Raw genomic sequence first — 19,161 nt, forward strand, 5'->3', positions numbered from 1 at the left:
AAAAAAAAAAAAAAGCAAAAGAAAAAGAGCACAGCATTGGGAGCCTGAAAACGAAGGTCCTAAACTATAACGTGTGAAGTGGGTCAATTATTTGCCCCCTCTGGCGAGTTTCTTTATGGAGTATCCATGTTTGAGGGTTGCGAACATTCAGTAAGTTAGTGTGTGTTTGATGCTTAGAAAAGTGCCAAGTCTGTATAAGATCAATGAAATGTTTGCTGTTACAGATGCTTCTCCACTTAGAAGCGGTTCTCAACCTGTGGGTCGAGACCCCTTTGGCGGTCGAACTACCCTTTCACAGGGGTCGCCTAAGACCATCCTGCATATCAGATATTTACATTACGATTCATAACAGTAGCAACATCACAGTTATGAAGTAGCAACGAAAATAATTTTATGGTTGGGTCACAACATGAGGAACTGTGTTTAAAGGGCCAGAAGGTTGAGAACCACTGTAAGGGGTTACATCCTGATTAAACCCACGTAAATTGAAAATATCGTAAGTTGAAAATGCATGTAATACACCTAACCTACTGAACACCATAGCTCACCCTAGCTTACCTTAAATGTGCTCAGAACGCTTACATTAGCCCACAGTCGGGCAAAAATCATCCTACACAAAGCCGATTTTATAATAAAGTGTTGAATATCTCATGTAATTTATTTTGTGTTTTGCTTTCACACCATCATGAGGTTGAAAAATCATTAAGTTGAACCATTTTAAGTCCAGGATCATCTATATTGGCATGGTTGTTACCAAAGTTAAAACACACTTCGCTCGTGAAGGCGTGGATCCACCTTCTTTCTGCCTCTGTCACATAGAAGCCTGTGAGCATTATTGTAGCATATTGATCCTCAACAGGGTACATCGTCTTTTCCAAAATGTGAGACAACCCGTCTTTAAGTAGCTTCCTGCATTTCCTTTATCCCGAGGAGTTAGATATGAGTCAGCAAGTCGATCCTTCCTTTTTAATATTGCTTAGGGACCAAGCCCCAGCCGCCGGCCTCTCTGCCCCGAGCGCTTCCACCAGAGGACTTCTATGAGGTATAGGAACAAGGGAATACATTCTCCTGAGAACCGTGAAATGTGGGTTCAAGCATGACATATTAAGCACTGGGGAAAGTATTAATTTATGACAACCTTCCAGACTTCCTGCCAGGACACCTCCCATCCCTAAGAAGTAGAGTTCCCATATATTGGGGGCATAATTATATGAAAAATGATTATTGTTTATCTGAAATTAAAATTTAGTTGGGTGACCTTTTATTTGCTAAATCTGGCAGCCCATGGGGGCAATAAGATACGGCGTTTTAAAGGATCACACAGCCAGAGCAGTTAGAGCGAATATTCATGTACCATTGAAACGGACCCTTCAAGAGCAGCAGTGTCCCCAGGAGCCTATGTTGGCTCCTTTTGTGAGAACCACATAAAGTGAGTTTGAGAGAGTAACCCGCTCCATCTCAAAAAGACTACTTGGGTCCCTCCTGACTATGCTACAGCTGCAAATATCTTATGGAAAGCACTCCACGTTCTTCATTTCTTGTTGTTGTTACTGTGCTAAGTGAAATTTAAATGCTAATCAAAAATTTAAAAATATTGTGGAACAATAAGAAATGGCCTGCATTCCAATTTAAACAGACACATCATTTAATTCCTTCATTATTGAATTAATAGTATTTAAGATGGACTCTCAGATGCCTTGTCTGATACAAGTCGGTACAGTACTAGTTGCTTTCTTTTTTGACCATAGTCTTAGGGGAGTTGAAGATTTTAAAATGAAAAAAAATTAATGTTTTTATAAGTTGATGTTTCAGTTCAAGTAGAATCTGCAATTTCAACATGTGAGCATCTGTGTGCTGGTAAATTCTCATTAAAATTACTGTAGAATTCATGGTTTCTGGGTTCATCTTTGTTTTTTATTTAAACACACAAGGTTAAAAAAATTCTTCCTACTTTTGTCATTTCAAATTGCTTGAGTTGGCTCTGTGAGTCATTACAAATAGATGGTATTTCACCCGTGAAGGGTGAGTATAATGTTTTTGCCCTCATGAAACATGTAGCTCAGGTTTTGAAAGCTTTTTCTTTTTATTAAAGGGGAGTAAAAAACTCTCCTTACAGATAACCTACCCCACTTATTTTATTAGGATTCTGTGCAGATGAATAATTTAGACCTGTTATCTTTGAGTTCTTGAAATGAGATTGCATAATCACCTGAATTATGTGTTAGTCCCTCAAGTCCAGATAATTCTATAATGCTCTATAAGATCACTATGAATGCTGTGGTGAGAAATTTGAATGCCAATTTAGTCCAATAACAAAATGTATATTAAACTATTATATTTCAGTGCTAAGAACTGACATTGCTTGTATTACTAATGCTTTTGAAGTTATAGGTAATGTGTTGCATACTCATCTTGCATGTACTAGTAGAAAGAACACTGGACCAGACCATAATAGTTTGGATCATAGTCCTGGCTCTGGAGGTTTTGAATATCTAATCTTGTTGGAAGATCCCTTTAGCATTATTCAGTTTAGTCCTCTGACAAACACTGTTTCACATTCATGAGTCATTATGGGTTTTACTAAGAAAATTTTAAAAAATGGGTTGGCAACTTTTAATTTAGTCAATAAAACATTAAAATATGGTACCAGTAACTATAACTAATCTTTACAAAGAGAAAATTTTAACACACACACAAATACACACACACACACATACACACACACAGCCATGAATTCACTAATGCAAAATAAATTATGATACTAGACTGAATAAATTTGGCTCTATTTTTTAAAAAACTCCCTAGAGACAACAGTGGAAGAAGAAAAATTTTCCCTTTTATCCTCATATTTATTATTTTTTCCATCTCATCACTTATGGAAAAGAAGGGGATTTATTTTAAAGACAGACTTTATTAACATAATACTATATAGATTTAATCTAGGAGAGGCAATCAATATTGGCAAGAGAAAGATTTGTTTGTCTCGTAGATACCTCAATTTGAAGGTCCTAATTTCCCTCCAGTGACATACACTGGGGACCTAACATAACACGTTCAGAGAGGACCTGGAAAACTGGGAGAAGAGCAGAGGAGAGAAAAAGATCAAGAAAATCATGAGGGACAGGATGGTTAAGGGAGAGAGAAGAGGGGAAGGGAGGTGAACAGAAAGGGGGAGTTTCTGGATGTTGAGGCAGACACTGAATTGGCCCAATGTTAAGTTGGAAGAAAAGTAAAACTATCATTTGGACAATATACATGACATTTGTTTCATAATAAGATATACTTCTGGGCAATCAATTGCACATGACCCATTCCTAGGGTATTTCTAACATTTTTTCTCCTGGTTGTTGAAAACTTTGTCAAGGACTAGCATTTGGGATCTACTGATTCAAAATATTTCTAGCCTGCAAGAAGGTCAAGGTTTCACATTCCACATGGTTTTATTCTCTATCTCAGATATCCATTGTTCCTTCTTTATCTAGATCATTTCTAGTCATTTTTCATGATTCATTGCAAATAGTAACTTCTCCAAAAAAATCTTCTTTTTCTAAATCTGATGCCCTTCCTCTGTGCTGTCATAGCACCCTTGTCATTTTTAGCTTCTTTTTATGATACTGAATAATACTTGCTCATTTTAATTGTTTGTCTTTTACTTATGTGTAAAATTTCTGACAGTAAGAACTGTGTCTTAACTTTTTTCGCACCTCACTTTGTATTGAATGAATAAACGCTGTTTCACATTCAGGAGTCATTAAGCTTGCTATTTCCCTGCCTACAACGCCTCCCTTCTTGTTTGCTGGGAAATTTCTCCTTATATATTTTAATATCCTTCATGTTAAGCTGATTGTTAGGTCACCAGAGGCCAGAATGGTGAGGGATTACGAATTTATTTGATCATCCGCACACCAGGTGGCTGAGCCTGGAATGGCTCCAGCACCCAGTGGTGGGGAGTCAGAGGCTTTTAAAGGACTTTTGGGGGTCTTTTTCCTGGGCAGAGACTTCTTTATGCATACCCAGAGGGGAGAGAATAGAATGTGGTCACCACAAGTGAAATGTGGTCTCAGCAAAGGGAATGTCCATAGTGAAATGGCCTGAAAAGCCAGTTCCCTGGGGAAGGGCTATCAATTCAATTGCTTGATCAAACCTAACATTGATCTGCAAATCTTTCTTAATCTCTTCTCTCACTGCAGCAGATTTGATGATTTGATCCTCTGCCCTAATTTTGTACTTTTCATTAAAGAGTAATTTTCAAAATAATAAAATTATGTCTCTCATTCAAATTTAAAATAGAACACATGTGAACTATTCTATTTAAGTCATCAATTAATAAGTGAACCAGTAAGATGTCACAACAACTTCAAATGAGAATTGGATTTATGTGTCTCCTGGACAAATCCATTTGCATTGCCTAGCACAGGAACCATTTACACTACTGTGGACAAGGAATATCTGCATTCCCATTAGTTTTCTAGAGGTTAGTTTGCATCTCTACAGAGCTGTAGAATATTCTAGTCAAAGACAATGAAAGACACAGATTCTTATAGAACCATATAACTTCAACATTCCACTGAAAGGACATTCAATAATCTTTTTGCCCATACGAAAGTCATTCACGTTTTCCCCAACACTTATAAGAGTATATTATTAAGTTTTCATCCTTTTGAAATTATTTTCTTATTCCTCCCCTGCCCCATCTGCTCCCCGAGTAAGCCCTTTAGGAAAAAGACTTGACCCTGGGCTGATTAAAAAATTTACCAACCACCCTTTTTTTCTTTAAATTGTCTTTATTGTTGAAAATGTTACAGATGTCCCCTTTCCCCCACATTGTTCCCCCCTACTCTTGCCCCTCCCAGCAACTTTCACTGAACCATTGTCATTGTCTGTGTCCATAGGTTATGCATTTATGCATATAAGTCCTTGCTTGGCTGAAAGCAGCTACAACAAAGAAGGTCAGTTAATTAATAAGTTAAAAGTAAAATGTGAGTAACTTTTAAAACCTAATTGTGAGAAAGCATTGGAGAATCGGCACGATTAATAGATAATTCTTGCAGTTCATTTTTTCAGTGTCTTTATTTAATCCTCCAATGCTTACAGCTAGTTTAAAGCTCATTTCTCTTAGAGAGAGAATGGGGGATTCTGTTAGGAGCTGAGCACATGAAGAAAGAGAGATGATGGTAACAAAGGTAATAGTAACCAGAAAAATAACTAGTGTTAGAGAATCTACCACAGGCGAGGCCCTTCACAATGTAGTTTTGTTTTCATTTGAGATTGGACTGATATTAGCATCCTATAGAAGGAAGCCTAAGTAACATGTGGAAGACCATGAAGGAGTTAAGTGGCAGGCTATGGTTTAAAACCAGCACAGTCAGATTCTGAGTTCTTAACCATTAAGCATTACCCGGGAACAGCCTGAGCACAGGAAAGTCTGCACCAGGACGAGTTGTGATGGGTTGGTGTCTGAGGCTATGCTCACCCAGAAGTTCTTAGCAGAGGTTGGGTCTGTTAACTGTATTAATAGTCAACTCAGTAAATCTAAGCAAATACCCCCTCCCCCCCTCCCCCCGGCCCCATACCCACATAGTAGATGTTGACATGTAAACAGTTTTTCTCATACTTGGTGAATTCCTTATTATCTGTATCAATGGGGATAAAGAAGAGGATGGGCGGCAACACTCAAAAAATTGAGAACACTAGATACTTTAAACACCCTGATGCTACTAATTAATTAATTAATATAAAATCAAGTGGTGGTCACAGCTGGAGCCTGGGTCCTCTGCACGAAAACTCTGGAGCGGGTCTTTACAAGATGCTCAGTGAATTTCTGATAGAGGCACTTGGTGAACCTGGTCTCTTTCCAGGGGTTTGGGGTGAGATAGGTCTTGGAGATGGCATCAAAGGTGGCCCTGGCAAAGTTGCTCAGGGTGGCAGTACAACCCAGGCCGAGGTGTAGCAGTCATGGAAATCGGCCATCACCAGCAGTGTCTTGGGCACAGGGGCTGAGACAAGCCCGTGCCCCTGGGCGCAGAAATGAGGTACATCAGCACAGAGTCACAGCAGCTGGTCACCGTGCAAGAGACAGTGTGGTGCTGGCCCATCTTGTTCTCCCAGTAGCCTTGCAGCACAGGGACAATAGACAGCTTGGCCAGGATGATGGCCACTCAGATGGCAGTGGCTACTTCCTTGGAGCACTTAACACCCAGATGGACATGTCCATTGTAATCCCCAGTTAGGAGAAATGCCTTGAGTCGGGTCCTCTGTCAGCTGCTTATACTCCAGGATAACCTTCAAAACCTCAACCCTGAGATATCCCTGAGAAAATGTCAGTGATTTCAGATTCCTTGATGGGCAGGGAGAAGAGATAGGTCTCCTCCAGGCACTTGATGTTCACGTCCTTGACCAGGTGGCCCAGCTTGGTGATGGGACTCCACTCCTTGCCCTCAACCTGTCCTCTGCAAGCTCCACGGCCTCACCCGGCAGACTCTGGCCTCTAGGCCTCTGCCAAGTCCTCCATGGAAGCTGCCTGGGCCTCTAATTCCAGGGCCCCTGGGGCCTTCAGACCCACCCACAGCACCAATGTCATCACCATTTGGTGTTTTCTCAGAGAAGAAGTGATGTTTGTTTTTTATTATTTTTATTTTTTTGATGTTTGTTTTATAGACACTCTTGAAAGTATTCGAGAATCCGTGGCAGAATTTTAGAAATTCTCTTTAAATAATGTTACATAGTGCTTCCTTGGTTCTGAGTACTGTTCTGGTTGTTTATATGTAAACTCATTTAATTTTCAAAATTACCCAATGGAGTTGGTACTACATCATTTATGGATGAGCAAATGGAGGTATAAAGTGTTAGAGTTGGGACTCAAACACTTGCAATCTGACTTCAAGAGAATATGTTTATCACTGCAGAACTGCCTCATGGCGAGATCACACTCAATAATGTCCAGTTATGGTAAGGGTTGGGGTGGGGGATGAGGGCAGGCTAGAAGAGGTCAACTGGGGGAGAAAGGGACATATGTAATACTTTCAACAATAAGGATTTTAAAAAAAGAAAGCCCAGTTACATGTGAGAACACCCTGCTTTCTCCATGTCATTATAATTCTATTTTCATCTTGTAACTCACTCTTAGCTTGGGATATAGTCCATGTCGGTACCTTTTGCAGGCTTGGTTCTTTCTGCACTCTCCCTGCATGGATAAGAGGGTTGGGTTTTTGAAGAATTCCTTTTACAAAGTAAGTAGGAGTTGAGATGTTAAGAAAATAACAGTAAACAGAAGAGGAATTAGTAACATCAATTTAGCCTCTTTAGTAAGCACCAACCCATTTAACTGGAAACAAATCTAAAGAGAAGTATAGTTCATAGGATAGCAAACTGGACAAATGAATGTAAGTTTAAAAACCAGCTACAATCATAAATAATAGATATAAGGAATGACCTTTAGGAATTTAATAAAATTCACTTCAGCATCACATCTGAGCTCTGACTCTTATTAGTTGTGTGAACTTGAGCAAACTAAGTAACAACCCTAAGTTCAGTTTCCTCACCTGTAAAATGAGAATACTGAGTACCTACCTCATAGGGCAATGAGAGATTTAAGTGAGATAATGTTTGTTAAATGCGGAGTATAGACCTGGCATTTGGTAAGTGCTCAATCCATTCTGTTATAAATTACTCCAAAATGTTCTTCCTCAGCCACTAAAAAGTACCTTTTAGGGTATGAAGGATATATATCAGTGGAATTTTTATTTCACAGTAATGCATAAATATGTGCTATGTGGGATGCAGAAATCTTGAAATTGAAACAACTGTCGAAATGAGATCGAACTTGATGAGGTGGAGGGAGGGAAGTAATTCAATAAAGCCAGATGAACTGTGATCTATGTTCACTGAGATTGTAGCTATCTGTTACCAACCATGTGACAGGACACAGTAGAGTCATTGACAAGAAAATAATCGCTTATATTTAGAAATCCCATTACATCTCATGAAATTCCCCTCCAGTAAATGAACCAGAATATTTATAAGTGTTTTCATTTTTTAAAAATTTACTTCAACTTTTTCTACTAAATAATTAAGAAAAACATCTGCTTTTTTACTTTGTAAGTATTTTTATATTATCCATCGCAATCCTATATAATAAAAGGGTAATATGCAAATTGACCCTAAGGGCGGAACGACCAGAACAACTGCTTGACCAGTCACTATGAAGAGCACTGACCACTTCTCAGTCCTTTTGCCCAGCCGACAGGCTCCGATCACCTGATGGAGAAAGGGGAACCAAGGGTGGGTGGCAGGGGATGCGGCTGGTGCCAGGCCAAGGCCCCCACCCTGCCAGTTGCCCCACACACAGAGGGAAACCTGCGGGGGTGGCAGGGCCAGCAAGTGGTTGGGAACGGCTGACCTCTCGGTCCCTTTCCCAGCCATCAGGCTCCAATCACCCGATGGCAAATGGGGAACTGGGGTAGGTGGCAGCAGGGGGCGGGGCCAGCTGCGGGCAGCCGGGAAAGATGGCCCTGATCACAGGCCAGGCCTAGGGACTGCACCTGCGCATGAATTCGGGTGCTGGACCTCTAGTATAGAAATAATTCTGCAAGTTGAATTTTTGTTTTCTGTTATTTTTAGGTCTATTGTAATTCATGAATTTGGGGTAAAGTATCTATTCAATGCCCCAATTGATCCCAAAGCTGACTTTTCAGCTGAATAGTTGGCATGCAAGATAGTTGGGGATACATGCAAAATAGTCTATTACATCATAACAAAGTTTATTTCTTTAGTAATGTTAGAGATTCAGCTGAATTCTTAATATTTTGAAGACATAACTTGAATCTAGAATCTATTTTGAAAATTCTCCTTGTACTCCTTATTTTTGTTTTTTTTTTAAATATATTTTTATTTCATAGAGAAAGGGAGAGGTAGAGAGAGATAGAAACATCAATGATGAGAGAGAATCATTGATTGGCTGCCTCCTGCACTCCCCACACTAGGGATCAAGCCCACAACTCAGGCATATCCCCTGACTGGGAATCCAACTGTGACCTCCTGGTTCATAGGTCAATGCTCAACCACTGAGCCATGCTGGCTGGCCTATTGGTATTGTAATACAATTATTTTCTTATGCAATGAATTTTATGTAACATATTATTTTAAACCCCATTGTATCATGCTGGTCAATTGGCTGTATCATTTTTGAGCTTTTAATCTAGGAAAGCAGATACATTTTAAATTTTAGAGAGATTATGCTATTTCTTACAATTAAAAAATAGCTTAAAAATGAAATATTTCCCTTCTCCAGAAATTTCATTACCAGAAAACGGTAATAGGAAACACACACACACACACACACACACACACACACAATTCAAACAGTAAGAAATACAATCCTAGTCAAAAGAACACACATAATACATGATATTGTTAACATTACCCAATTTAATATTTTGGCTGGCTTTCCACAAATGCAGCAATTTAGAGTACAGCTTGAGGATCTGGCCAATTTGGCATATCTCAATCATTTTATAGGGCAATAGAAATATTAGTTCCTGTAATTTTCAAGGTAGTCCCTCCTACCCTGTTCATGTACGCCATGAGCCCTTCCCCCAATGTTCAAACAGAGCATCTTCCTAACACAAGCATTTACACTGTGGTTGAATGCTTTGGGATTCCCATATTGTCTTTCCTGAACTTGTGTTTCAGCAGCATTCAAAGCACAACAGCTGGCCCATCCTGAGGTTTTTTTCCCCCCATAGCCATTGGCTCCTGTAATTCTCTTTGTGTTTTTAATGGCTGTAGATAGCTGCTAGGCCAGCATCTGCTTGAGACACAACTACAATGAGAAATTCACAATCACAACTTCAAGCCTCTGGGTCTTTGTAACTTACACAGTAGCTGGGGCTCAGATTGTTATGTACATCGGAAAATATGAATATCCGTTCACCAGGGAAAGTAGGAGAGAAAGCAGGGAAAGAATATGGAAAATAAATGAGGGTGTAGTAGTGTGGTCATTTTTTGTTAGTCGAGAGAAAGTCTTTTTTAAACAGTATGAAGATGACACAAATATTGTTGTTTTTAAAGTTTTAAAACGGAGTTAAATTCTGTAGAGAACATGTTTAGCTATCACATTCAATTTTATGTTATGCTGGAAGCTCTAAGTGCTGATAGGTCTCTCTAAATAGCAAATCCCCAAATTGATGAAAGAACAAGCACCCACCGGATGGCATGGCTCTGTGGTTGAACGTGGACCTATGAACTAGGAGGTCAGGGTTCAATTCCCAGTCAGGGCACATTCCCAGGTTGCAGGCTCAATCCCCAGTGTGGGGTGTGCAGGAGGCAGCTGATCCATGATTCTCTCCCATCATTGATGTTTCTGTCTCTCTCTCTCTTCCTCTCTGAAATCAATAAAGATATACTTCCTCTCTGAAATCAATAAAGATATACTAAAAAAAAAGAACAAGCACCCTACCATAGATGAATAAATTTTCTTTCAAGTATAACTCTGTATTTATAGCATAATTTTTATACATTGGTATATTATACTAGAGGCCCAGTGCACAAAATTTGTGCACTCAGGGTGGGTGGTCCCTCAACCTGGCCTGCACCCTCTCGAAGTCTGGGAGCCCTTGGGGGATGTTCAACTGCCAGTTTAGGCCCGCTCCCCGCCACTACCACTTCGCTCGCCAGCCATGAGCCCAGCTCAGTGCTTCTGGCTGAGTGGCACTTCCCCTGTGGGAGTGCACTGACCACCAGGGGGCAGCTCCTGCATTGAATGTCTGCCCCCTGATGGTCAGTGTGCATCATAGAGACTGGTCGTTCCACCATTTGGTCACTTTGCATATTAGGTATTTTATTTACTTATTTATTTATTTATTTATCTTTATTGATTAAGTATTACATATATGACCTTATTAGCCTTTTATTATATAGGATAGTACAAATGATATGAGAACTTGGCCTATGCTTTTTTCTGTACCTCAATAATATTCTATACTGTATTTGCACTGCATTAATGAATGTTATAGTAATTTGTATGACTAAACTATTTACATCCTTCCATTATATTTCTGAAACATAGCAGTTTGATTGTTACTTTGGGGAAATAGAAATAATAACGGTGGCCATAAACTTTGAGCTGTTTGAAGCATTTGATTATAATTTCCGTGGGCTTGAGCATCTGTCCCCTGTCATGAACTAAGTTATATTGCCAGTGTTTGCACTGATAATCATTTACTTAAGAATAAAAAATAAAGGCCTGCAAAAACTTTCAGCATCACTTAACCTTGTTTGAGTTGGGAAACTTCATGTGAGATATTTTAGATAATTAAGACTGGTGGTAAGGAGTGTTTTTGGGAGAAATCCAAGAAATACATTTTTTTATTTGTTTAACAGTATTTTATTTATATGTAGCAAATTATAGCTTGGAAAGATATTAAGATATCCAAATGAAGCTCAGAAGATAATTTTAATAACATTTGGATGATTACTAGAATCTTTTTCTTAAGACTGCAATTATAAATACATATATAGTTCACATCTACTTGTACATTTAGTGTATCAACTATGTAATATGGAAATCATATTTCTGAAGGTCTCCAGATATAAATGTATAACACAAACTTTTAATCAATGGATATTCCAAAAAAATAGTAAATATAAAACTATATATTAGAAAGTAATAGGAACAATTATTGGAATAATATTGAAATAAAAAAACACAAAAATGAAGGAAGACATAAAACATTAGGAAAAGGTTGACAAATGTATCTACACAAAATTAAAAAGAATTACAAGGAAAAAAAGAACAGAGGCTAAAGACAAATGGCAAAGGTCCACTTCTTTTTAGTATATGAAAAGCTCTTATCTTTTAATAAAAAAGCAGGAAACTTGCATAGTCATTTCACAAAAAAGAGGCTAAGTAAAGATCACTAGTAATTAAATTTTGCAAATTAAAACAACAAAACCCATTTATCATGTCTTTCGGAAAAAGTGAGCTTGATAATATTCAAATTTGACAATGATATTAGGAAATAGATGGAGATATAGTTCCACTAACTATATATTTCTGCTAACTTTTTTGAAGTGTAATTTTGCAAAACCTGTGCAGTAGAAAAGGCATAAGAGTTTTGACCCAGCAACTGCACTGTTAGAAATTTACCCCTATTGATATATTTGCAACCATACACATATACATTCTTGTATTATCTATAATGTCAAAACAATGGAAACTACATGAGTGCCACTACTCATTCCATGACTATTAGTAATCTATCTAAGTAGACTACCATGGAGTTCATACAAAAGTATGAGGTAAATCTGTATATACTGATTTGGAAATATCTGCATGGGGGAAAAAAGAACAAGCTTCAAGATACAATACATCATATAATGTATACTTGAGGCCTGGTGCACGAATTTGTGCATGGGTCGGATCCCTCAAGGTGGCCTGTGGGGATTGGGCCGAAACCCGCAGTCCAATGCCACTTGCTACTCCTGCCTGCTGCTCCCACTCATATTGGCCCCGCTGTGCAGGCTCGTGCCCAGTCAGTCCAGTAGGGAGAGGTGTCGCCACAGTGGCACTCGCCAGCCTTGAGCCCTGTGTCTAGTGCCCACCCGAGGGGGGTGGAGGGGGCCTGGATGCGACTGGCCCTCTGGGCAGGCAGTGGGATGCCCTTGCCAGCCCGGGATCTGGATTTGTCCTGCTGACATTTGCGCTGGTTGTCAGGAGCCACCTGGTGGCCACTTTTATATCGTTTCTTCCTTGCGAAGTGTCTAGGGAGGGGAAGTGGCCACGGTGCCTGAGGCCAACATCCAGGAGGCCAGTGGTGCTGTCGGTATTGTGCCAGTGGCACTGGTTCATTGGTGCCTGAGTGGCTGGCGCTGGACTGGTGGGTTACCAGGATGAGTCAGTCAGCTGAGTGGCACTCCCACTGTGGGAGCACACTGACCACCAGGGGGCAGCTCCTGTGTTGAGCATCTGCCCTCTGGGGGTCAGTGTGTGTCATAGCGACCAGTTGACTGGTCATTCGGTCACTTAGGCATATATAGATACTAGTAGCCCGGTGCACAAAATTTGTGCACTCGAGGGGGGTGGTCCCTCAGTTATTAAACATTTTATAGCACAACACTGACCACATTGGTGGAGGTGGTGGTCTTGTCAGAATGTGTTATATTATGCAGATGAAAATCTATTTAAACAGATTTGATGTAGATATTTTCAAAGATGGAAGCATTGTCCCTGTCAACTATTTTAGTTGATTCATATCTTCAGTAATTGTCATCATTGCAAAGTTTTCAGTCCTCATATGGATTGCTGGATATAATAGGTCATGCGCTGTCCCTGTCCTTTGTAGCCTTTGTTACCTTAAGGACTTTAGTTTTCCATTTATATGTTTAAGTACCAACCTTACCGGCTTAAAAATGTAAGCTTTTAACACTGCTCTCTCTGTTCCGTATCCTTCCGATAAAAAGTGGAGTTGGGTTGCAGCACAGGAGAGAAATTCAGAAGGGGAATATTGAAGTAATGACTACAGTAGGAGAAGAGGGAACCTGTTTCCCTGGCCACAGGCGTTGGCGTCCTGGACCACAGGGCTGGTAGCTTCTCCGGGTGGCTGCAGCCTGGGACCTCTGGCCAGTAGCTTGTCCATCTCCTGGGCTGCAGCCAGCCCCAGGCGCTGGCGCCAGGACCAAAGGTGGGCGGCTTCTTTTTCTGGGGGCTTCTTCTTCTTCTGTGCTTCAAGGGAGGGTAGTCAGTTAAGTGTCATGCAGAAATAGGCATCACCAATTGCAGAAGCCGGGTGTGGGGCAGAGAAGCCCCAGCCAGGGAAGCTGGTTGAGGCTGCTTCCCTGCCCATGCACCTGGCTTCTGTGATCGCCCCTGCACTGGGCTTCTGCGGTCACCCATCCCAGAAGCCGGGTGCGGGGCAGGGAAGCCACGGCTGGGGAGCTGGCGCACCCAGCTTCTGCGGTCATGGATTGCAGAAGCCAGGTGCTGGGCTGGGAAGCCGCGGCCGGGGACGCTGGTGGTGGATGTTTCCCTGACCTGCACCCAGCTACTGTGGTCACGGATCTCAGAAGTTGGGTGCGGGGCTGGGAAGCTCCCCAGACTGCCAGCTTCGCCTGTGCCCAGCTCCCATCGCTGGCTCCACCCCTACTTCCCAGGGAGGCAAAGGCGCCCGATTCTTCGATCATGGCTGGGGGGCAGGGCAAAGGCGGCCCCCAGGGCCCTGCCCCCAGGCTCTTAGCTCCCCCCTGGGTTTTCGATCACTGTCAGTGGCAGGGGGCTTCTTCCTGCTTTCCATTTCGCCTCCCTGCATTGTGCCTACATATGCAAATTAACCGCCATCTTTGTTGGCAGTTAACCGCCATTTTAGTTGGCAGTTAATTTGCATATCGCCCTGATTAGCCAATGAAAAGGGTAGCGGTCGTACGCTAATTACCATGTTTCTCTTTTATTAGTGTAGATAGATATAGATGATATAGATATAGATATAGATATAGATATAGATATAGATATAGATATCATGCTCCTATTTGTGTAAATAAAATAATAGCAACATGTGATAAGCGTATGCTATATGCCAAGATTTCTATGAACTGTTTTATAAATTTCAACATCAAAATAAACCTCATTTTCCCATACTGAAGATTAGAAACAGTTTGTAATTTCCTCAAAGTCACTTGAATTGAGTTCCAGTCTCAGTATGTAATTGTTAAGGTTGTTGGGGGCAACTGCTTGGGAGTGTTCCTGAAATTTAATAAATTACAACTACAGAAAGAAGACGGACATAACCTCCACAGAGAACTTCATGTAGAAATAAGAGTTTATTCTCCATTTCTTACCATCTTATCTGTATATTTATAGTGGTTTCTTTAAGAAGTACACACATTTGTGCCTTTTTCCTTTAAGAGAAACAGGACTCTGTTTTTTGAATTTAGCTTTTTAGAATTAGTTTAAGGTCTTCCAATAATCACAGAGACTACGGTGCCCTGGGGGTGGGGTGGATTGGGCTGTCACTCACCGAGCACAGCAGTGGTCCCCTGGGGAACGACATGGGTTCCTTACCTTTGACACCAGATGCCAGTTTTTTCTCATCTTGAGATGATGCGTTTGATGTAGGGCATCAAGTGAAACTCAAGGGCTTTCCGCCAAAGTGCTTCATCAGCTCAGCAGCACTTACTAACACTTCCTCAATGGAAAGGGCAATTGTTTCTCACCTTTTCTTTCTTCTTTTTTTTTCCTTATGCATAATTCATGCAAGATTATCTATCTGTTTATCATGCTACTCTATGATCTAACTAAAGGTTAGAAATGAGGAAATGAAATTCTTTTTTGCCACCGATTCAGGAATAATCTTTTGCTTTTAAACATAATGAATTTATTTTGCTCCCTAAATGAAAGTCTCATAATTTTGAAATTTGAAATATCCTTGTTAAGAAAAAGCAGTACAATAATGGTGAGTAATAGTAGAATATGAACGTGTGGCCTCACAGATGAATTTGCAACAATAAGTAGAGAACAGTGTGTTTTTCTAGTAAATTTTTACAATAATTAAAAAAAAAAAGTCATTCATATATACATGGAGGACCTAGATTAATTAGGGTATTGGCTAAGCTGCAATAACAAAGAGGCCCTGAAGTAGAGGGGTGAAACCAGACAGCACATTAGTTAGCAGTCCAGGCTGGGCAGGTGGGATCTACGCCTTGAGGATGGCCAAGGCCTCAGGTTTGCGGGGCTGCTCTTCCAGTCCCAAAATGGGGATCTAAAAGTTGTTGCAGCCACTCCTAGCTGTGAGGAAAAGGAAAGAGCAGAAGGTCAGGGAAGCAATCTTCCTTAAAAGACAAATGTTATGGGAACTGCACATTCTCTTTCTTGCAGGGTCCATTGGTGAGAACTTACACGGCCAGTTATATTCCCAAGGGAGGCTGGAAATGCAGTCTTCATCTGGGTGGCTAGATGCCTAGTCAAAATGTTTTCATCGTGGAAAAAGGGAAGAACAGAATTGGGGGGGCAACAGTCTGTCACATGTGCCTTCAATTATTTCACAGTTTTAAAATTCATTTTACAATCACATGTCAATTCTAAAGAGCTGGAGATCAATAAAGCATAACTTGAGATTGCTATAATGTGAATTTAGCTGTATTTTAGCTCCAAGCATTTAATTTAAATGTACTTTTACTTAGGGTGTTGAGTCATCGAAACTATAACGTCAAGAGTCGATAGTTTAATCCGAGTCATTTATAGGAGAACTTATAAGACAAGCCACATTACCCCTCTTCACTGTGAGAAAATTACAACAGAAAACTTATATCATGATATTAAACTTTTAAAATTCCATGTTAGTACCTTCTGAGCATATTTCTTGATTTAGTCATTCAAGAATCTTTAGATTTAACTTTTCCAGCACTTCTGCAAATGTTATTTCATTGCTAACATTGTGTTTGCATCCTTGAAGTTACATCTATCACAGACTGTTGGTGGAGGTCATTGAGGGGGCGTGACCACTGGTTGACCTGGGAGCTGGATCAGGCCAACTGAAGGGTCCTCACCATTTCCTCTGTCCTTGGAATGTGTCCAGCTGCCTTCCCTGAACTAGTAGCTGCCCCAAGGACGCAACCTTGGCTTTGGAATGTGTCGTTGCGACCACTTGGAAGGGAGAGGGAGAGACAAAAAGATCAATGATGAGAGAGAATCACTGATTGGCTGCCTCCTGCACGCCCCTCACTGGGAATTGAGCCCACAACCCAGGCCTGTGTCCTGACTGGGAATCAAACCTTGACCTCCTGGTTCATAGGTTGATGCCCAACCACTGAACATGCCAGCTGGGCTATGTTTGTGATTAAAAAATAAAACCTACAAAATTTTGAATTTCTCATCAAGTTGTCGTCAGGTTAAATGCCTTTCATGTAGCTTATGCTTGCCCTTAGGGCTAACAACCAAACTACATTTGGAATAGGACTGTATTTGACATACATGGCACATTTTTTTTATTAGAATTCTGATAATACTTCACACATTCCATAGCCATCTATATGCTAATATTTCCAACAAATTATCAGATGCTATTTCTACATAACCTTTTTCTCAACAAATGACCTGTCATGTTCATAATGGCCTCAATTTTTGGTGGCAGTTTTAATTTTATCTAGCAAAAAATTGAAGGCCCATAAAGAAACTAATTACATAGTTTCACAGTTAATAATATGGTTTCTAGTTTTAAGATTTGTAACGTGCACATTTATCTGGTTAAATTTTCTAAGATTCAAGGCCTTTTTTTTTTAAGCACATAAAAATCCTTTAGAAGCAACATAGAAGTTTTTATACCATGGACTTAGAAACATGAAATATTGATTTTTCATTACTGTTATAGACTTTTGTTTGTAAACCTAAACTTTAGCAAATCACATTTCCATTATACATAGATTGTCTTGTTAAAGTTCTCTGAAGAATTAATAGCTCTCCAAAATGTATTCACAAGAAAGGCGTATCAGCTGGAAAATTCATGTGTTGTTTACCAATAACATTAATACTGCCTACTCCTCTGAAACCTTGAGATTTTTAAACAGTACGATTCTCAAGGTTTACTGTTTTTCTGACAACTGACCATTGACAGGCAGGCAGTATTAAAAAAATCCACGATGTGGAGAGCTATTTCATCTGTATCTAGGGTAATCTGAACAAAGACCCAATTAAAAATAAGTGAATTGACTGATACCACACTGACATCATCCTATATAATAAAGCCTAATATGCAAATCGATTGAACGATGGAATGACTGGTGGAATGACCTGTTGCTATGATGCGCACTGACCACCGGGGGCAGACGTTCAATGCAGGAGCTGCCCCCAGCCGGCAGGCCCCAGGCTGTCCAAGGCAAGTGTTAGTGGGGCTCCTGATTGCCCCGCCAGTTGCCCCACAGATAGGCCCTGATTGCTGGACAGGCCTAGGGACCCTACCTGTGCATGAATTTCATGCACTGGGCCTCTAGTTTGATATAATTATGTTAAGAAATAAATGTTTAATGACCAGTATTAAAATGTAGAAGGACTTTTACAAATCTTCATTTGATGTTATCCTTTTATAATTTGCAGAAAGGCTTTATTTAAAATAGAAAGCAAAACAATAGGGAAAAGAAGACAAAAGGAGCGGAGCTTAGAAAGCAAGAGATTGAGACGTGAGGAATGGTACACAAGAGGCAGATTGAAAGACAAATCTATTAGGAAAAATTATTGAGAAAAAAAGATGAAAAATAAGAAGTTTGAAACAAAGTTGGGGTTTGCTAAACTCTTTAGGTTAGCTATTCTGGCAAATGTTTTCCTTAACCTGGCAGATGTGAATACATATTCCGACCTTTATTCTCTGAGTATATATGGATGCTGCCTTTCATATGTCCATCTGTAGGTGCAGATGGATTTTGTATTGACACCAGAAAGGCTCTAAGCACATCTTGTCAACTTGTTATTTTGCTTTTCAAATCTACTCTGAAATTATACTTTCCTCCCATTCTATTCCCTTAATTGCTTTCTCTCATAATTGGTTTGGTGAATGAATGACTTGAATGTATTCATTGTATAATGGCATTGCACTACTTCACATAATTTATATGATTATTCATTATATTATTTAATTATTTTTCTCATTTTGTTTCATAAGGCTTTCAGGGCACAGCTTATTTGAAAGACATATTCACAAAAGCTTATGCATATTGTTCTTTAATGTCAAAGTACTATTTCCATTAAGCTTAATGGTCCTTCAGAGAAATTGACTTTTGAATATACAAAATGCTTTTATCATTTTGATTGAAATAGTTTTAATTTGCGCATTTTTGTGGTCTGCCATGTATTGAATGCTTGCATGATTGGGCTTAACTGCACACACTCAGTGGGTCTATCATAGAGCAAATGATGTTTTATCATCCATTCTCACTACTTCTGGTTGACTTTCACATTTCAGACCCCAATGAGGATAGTGTTGCTCAATGACTCTAACATATTGATTCAGAAATCAACGTTCCAGTCCTTGAAAGTTTCAGAAACAAGTCCTATTCCTTTTCAACAGAACGAATTTAAAGTACAGCCTGAAATCTCACATCTTAAGCTGTCATGATATTGTAAATGTAGTGTATAATAACACACTTGATGCTGTTAAATTAAACACTTGCAGCACTGGTGAA

General features: G+C 39.9%; 1 pseudogene; it reads right to left on the reverse strand.

Moving 5' to 3' along the window:
• Positions 1 to 5,740: 5,740 nt before the first annotated feature.
• The window catches only part of LOC139012887 (small ribosomal subunit protein uS5 pseudogene), an 87,534-nt pseudogene continuing 74,113 nt past the window's right edge, over positions 5,741 to 19,161 (reverse strand).

This window comes from Myotis yumanensis, unplaced genomic scaffold (assembly GCF_028538775.1).
Source record: "Myotis yumanensis isolate MYYU_CA2020_CCGP unplaced genomic scaffold, mMyoYum1.0.hap1 SCAF_6, whole genome shotgun sequence".
Lineage (NCBI taxonomy): Eukaryota > Metazoa > Chordata > Mammalia > Chiroptera > Vespertilionidae > Myotis > Myotis yumanensis.